Source organism: Papaver somniferum, unplaced genomic scaffold (genome assembly GCF_003573695.1).
Source record: "Papaver somniferum cultivar HN1 unplaced genomic scaffold, ASM357369v1 unplaced-scaffold_107, whole genome shotgun sequence".
In the NCBI taxonomy this organism is placed as follows: Eukaryota; Viridiplantae; Streptophyta; class Magnoliopsida; order Ranunculales; family Papaveraceae; genus Papaver; species Papaver somniferum.
In genome coordinates, this window is record NW_020619603.1 from 13,152,243 (window position 1) to 13,158,012 (window position 5,770).

General features: G+C 36.6%; 1 non-coding gene across 1 annotated transcript; it reads right to left on the minus strand.

Annotated features, from left to right (window-relative positions):
• Positions 1 to 211: 211 nt before the first annotated feature.
• On the minus strand, positions 212 to 284 carry TRNAR-ACG. Its single transcript has one exon. It is a non-coding gene; the product is annotated as a tRNA-Arg (tRNA).
• Between the last annotated feature and the right edge of the window lie 5,486 nt (positions 285 to 5,770).

Here is a 5,770-nt window from a genome sequence, read left to right on the forward strand (position 1 = left end):
AAAAAAAAAGAGAGGAATATATGGAGTTAGTCAGCGTACAACATAAGCCAACCAAGTACAACGACCGTGGTCAAGGTTGATATTGAGGGTTACAAGCGGAATAGTTTTGAGCACCGTTCGCACGGTTCTCTAAATGATGTTTAAGTTTCCACAAGAAAAGATGCAGCGTATTTTGGCGATAAAAATATCAAAAAAAAAGAAGCAAAAAAAACGACTCTGCTGGGGATCGAACCCAGAATCTCTGGTTTCGTAGACCAGCGCCTTATCCATTGGGCCACAGAGTCTTGATGTTGTTAGTCAATCAAAAGGAAATTGAAGACCTAGAATTCTAGTAAAGAGGAGATGGTTATATTAAGCTCTAAAAAATCAAGGTGATACCATTTGGAGTACACAAACTCCACCTATATGTTGAGAGTTATAAGAACTCAATTTTCCCCAAAATGATACAAAAACCCCAAATCTGTTAATATGGATGAATTACATCCATTTCATTTTCAAGAAATTCCCATCCTATCTTCCCATCCATTTCTTCTTCTCCATACGAGATTTATAGTCTCTCTTCACTCACACCACCACCAACAGAACCTCCTCCAATTCTTCCCGCACCACCATCGGAACCACAGTCTTCTCCAGATTTTCCACCAACATAGCCTCTTTTTCTACTTCCTCTCCTATCACCGACATCGACACCTCCAAATACCGTACCAACATAAATTTATACAGATCGACAATGAGAAGTGAGGAAAAGAAAAAGGTGAAAATCGAACTAAATCTAGAGATTTGATTTTTTTTTTTATTTTTTTTGTGTGTGTGTAAGATTGATGTGATTTTTCTTCTCAATCTATCTATTTTCAAGTTGGAGGTCAAAAAAACAGGTCTCAAATGTCAATTGGGTTGTCGATTTGATGAACTAGGTCTAGGGTAACGAAGAATTGCACTACAAAACAAAAGGCCTCTTGGGACGGCCAAAAAGCGTCCCAAGAGGACAAAAAACCGTCCCAAGAGGTATTAGGGACGGTTTATGTACCGTCCCCTGTTCCACCGCCACTAATACTATTTGGCCATGTTTTCTTTTTGGGACGGACATATTTTAGCCTTGATTTAAATATTTTATGACTATTAGGGACGGTCAGGCCGTCACCGTCCCAAATATCCTTCTTTAGGGACGGTTTTTTCAAAACAGCCGTCCCTAGAAGTTACTTTTTTTGTAGTGTTGGTCTCAAACGATGAATAAATCAAGTTTTCCTTTGATATTCTAATTACAGGCTTAAACAGATTCATAAATTTATTTTTGAGATGAATTGGATTGATGAAATGAATTTTTGAGATGAGTTTATTTCTTTGTATGGTTTTCTTATGTTTAGTTATTGAGATTTAATGAGATGAATTGATACATGTTTCAAGTATGTTGTTGTTTAAATTTAAAGCAAGCTCAAATTTAATGAAATGAAGTTACTGGTGGTTGTGGCCTGTGTTACCCCTTTTCAAAATTGTGTTACCCTTTTTCGATTTCGAAAAGAAGAAAACTTTCGGTCTTTGAGGTTAAAATTGGCTTTGTTCCAAACAAGATTCTCTTGATTGTGTAGGCACAACATGGTTGCTAAGATTTAGTATGTGAAGATGTTTTTTTATTTTGGTTAAATCGAGATGCCAATGTCAAGGATAAAAGTGATATAGTCTTTGGAGGTGTAGACCCAAAACATTACAATTAGTGAAAAGGGATACCGGCATGTGAGTGAATGAAATCATTATTATTGACCAAAATGCAATGAGAAAACTTTCCTTTCAGTTACAGAGGATTCATAAGCACCGTATGTAGGGGCGAAATAATTTCACAGAAAAAGTGATCTCGGCTCGATCAACTAGTTCGATATAAGATTTTGACTTTCTATTGTCGATATAATTTTTGAGAAACGAAGCGCATTTTCCAACATTTCTTACAAGTTTTTATAACTACAGCAACAAATTTCTGCTTCACCAGTAATGGTGATATAATAAATAATAAGAACAAGACGGAACTAGTTATTTTTAACAGAGCGTGCCATAAATTTAAACATCGCCAAAACCATCTCCTCCTCAAAACAAAACAAAACAAAAAAAGTCCTTTGATGGACCCATATTATGCGGTTTTGTTAAGATTGGCGGTTCTAGTGGCATCGCCATTTCACGAGGCATACGGATGTTGTGGTACGAATGATCGGTGGCCAAGGTGGCCACCTTCTGAACCATAGGTCATTGTTGAATACAACCTGTAGGAGAATAATCTTACAATGAACGTCCAGTGCTGTAATTGAATGCATGTCCACACCTAAGAAAAACCGTAAACAAAATAATCAACATTATATTTATTTTTTTGATCCAAATAATAACATTTTAATAAGACGGGTCGATTAATTGAGTAAAAGGAAAAGCCTTTAAAGATCGATAAAACAAACCTGCAAACTATGTGTGAGCACCCATAGCTTTTTTCAACATAAAACTTGCACCTGACACATCTTCGCCATCTATTTTTCTTTGCAGTTTTCATTAACATAATATCTTCATTTTCTCTCTCGTCAACATTCATTTTTTGAAACGTTGCACATCTTATCCCTTCATGCCATGGAACTTTACACCGTGCACAAATCAATCTATTTCAATGTGGACATTCTGATCGTATAATTTTCCCTCCACATCATCAAGTAAGGGTGCTGAGCAATCCTTATATGGACAGTAGATATTCTGGTCCCCGAGTAATAACGCTTCACATTGAGCTTTACCCCAACGATCAAAAATATCTGGTGGTAAAATTGACTTGCAGAATTCAGGTTCTAATACTCCTTGGCAACTCCATTCTGGACATTTAACTGATATTACGTTCTCTTGAATCTTCGATGTCACATACCTGGTACATCGTACAAAGTTATTACATTGCAATACCAAACATTACGGATGGCTGACTGGCGGAGTTAAAAGGGCTGAATAGATATGTTATTTGTAATCATGCTCAAACTTAAGTAATCCAGTCCACTTAACTCAAATCCAATTACAAGTTCATTATTTTTAGTTATATAACCTACTATCCGCTACTAATTCCATGCAATATCTCCCTCTAGTAGACCTGGCTAATGTAATTACTAAAAAATTACAACTCTAGCATTTCCTAGGAAACCAGATAACTGGTATACGTTACCACTAATAAACAAACGAGGCCGGACGAAATAAGTGTGTTTAGGTTTGCAAGAACAGTTAACAAATACCACCATTAACGAGCAGTTAATGGCCCTGCAATAACAAAGATTGTCAAGACTATACATTCTATTAATTCAGCTAATTTTGCTTGCAAGTTCACTATATCCACCAAAAACGATCTTTGAGCTTCCAAATTATAATCAAGCTATATGTAAGTTCTGCTAACTGCCCACCTGATTTTTTTTTGTTTGATTGAATGAAGAATTTGGTGTTCAAGATTTTGGAACTATCACCCAGTAATTTTACTTCTGCACTATACAGAGCCACCACCTTCGTTACCAATGCAAAACAGAATGATTCTCGATTAAAAATTATTTTCAAGGAAAACACTGATTAATTAATCAGTAATTTATAAAATTAGGGTTTTTTTACTTTTTATGGTTACCTGACGATACATTCAGAGCAGTAAGAATGCACACACCCTTTAATCTGAAAAGATTCACTAATCATCTTCGTCTCAAAACAAATCTCACATACGAAACTCTCTTCAACCTTCTTCTTCTTCTTCTTCGAACTAGAATGATCTTTTACCTCATCAATTACCTTAACACCAAAAAGAGTAGTCGATCTAAAAGATTTAATTTCAATTATCTCATCATCATCATCACTATCAGATATGGTAAGATCAACATAAGACCCAAATGATGCCTTACTCTTAGGGTTTTCAAGATCAATGATTTCAATTGACGATCCTCTATCTCGTTTTTTTTTATTTTTTTCTTCCATTTAAGCAACAAAAGAAAGTTAGGGTTTTGGAATAAGGTTGTGGGTTCCGGCATCGATTATAAAATCTCGTCCATCGTTTACAAAATTGCAAACAAAATCGTACCCTTCTACAGTTTTACTTACGTTGGACATTAAACCCTCTTGTTTTATTTTGGTACGTTTCTGTTAGAACAAAGGAGAATATTTGGTTTCTCTATTTATGATTGGCTTACACTGCAAGAAAATATTCTCTAGATATGTTGCTATCTATACGAGTATGTGGCATGTATAGGATATATATATACACGTCTTGTAAAACCTCTATTGATAATAAGAAACCCTAATCATGCTTCTCCCGTGGACATAGGCTATAGCCGAACCACGTTAAACTGTTTCTTCTTTAATCTGTTTTAGTTAACTGCATAACATCTTATGCAGATCCAATATTGACTGCATAACATCTTAAGCATACTGCATAACATCTTATGCATAACAACATGGTATCAGGGGATCGTTAACGATCATGGCCGTTTCTCTGTAATCAAGTTTCGTTTTTCTGTGTGTTTATTATGGCACAATCAGATCATAATACTAGTTTGCGTTTAACCTCTGTCTTGCTGAACGATGTCAATTATGTCAGCTGGTCTAGGGCTGCTTCTCTTGCTCTTGGGGGTAAAAGAAAATCTGGGTATATTGGTGAGAATATTACTTGTCCAGATGTTAAGGATCCAAAGTATGATGATTGGATTGCTGATGATCAACTTGTTCGCATGTGGCTTCTTCAGTCGATGGAACCACATATTTCAGAAATTTTCTCGTTCTTAGAATCTGCAAAGGATTTGTGGAAGTCTGTTGCTAGTTTGTATGGCTTACGGAATAATGCTGCTCCGGTGTTTGAGCTGAAACGTGAGATTGCCGAGGCTGAACAAGGTACGAAAAGTTTTACTGAGCATTTTGGTTATTCAAAAAAGATGTGGGATGAACTTGATACATATCGTCCTCATACAACTGATGCCAGAACTCTCTTGAAGAGGGTTGAGGAGGATAAAATCTTTGATGTGCTCAGTAGTCTCAAACCAGAATATGAATCTCTTAGAAGCACTATTCTCATGAGTGCTGATTTGCCAAGTCTGTCTAGTGTCTGTGCGATTGTGCAGCGTGAAGAGACCCGTAAGAAAGTTATGAATCATGTTTCTAAAAGCACTGTAGATCTGGATGCTTCTGAATCCAGTGCTCTTCTGAGCTCCAGAGATGATAAACGCAGAGCCATGGACAAGAATTCTCGTGCTAAGGGTAAGAGAGAAGTTTTTCATTGTGATCATTGTAATAAAACGGGTCACACCAAGGATCGTTGTTGGGATATTTATCCTCATCTTAAAGATAATTTTGACAAAAATAAGCTTGCTCGAGCTGTTGTGGCTGATAATTCATCCTTTACTATAGACCAGTTGAAGGATTTCTTTCACCAGTTGGGTAATAAGAATGAGCGCAAGGCCAACCATACTTCAGGTAACCTGCTAGCCTTTCTTACTACGCATGTTTCCAACCGCCATATTTGGATTATTGATTCAGGAGATACAGATCATATGGAAAATGATCCTTCGTCAGTTCATGCATTTATTTGCAGCTCTCACAAAAATGTGTCTCTTGCTAATGGCTCTACTGCTCCTGTGATGGGCAGTGGGAAAGTGCATTTTTTTCCAGATTGTTCGCCATCTAATGCACTTGTTGTTCCCTCGTTTCCTACTCAGTTGTTATCTGTTGGTCAAATCACTAATTCTGTGAATTGTGATGTTACATTTACCCCTACCTCGGTCATCTTTCAGGATCGAAA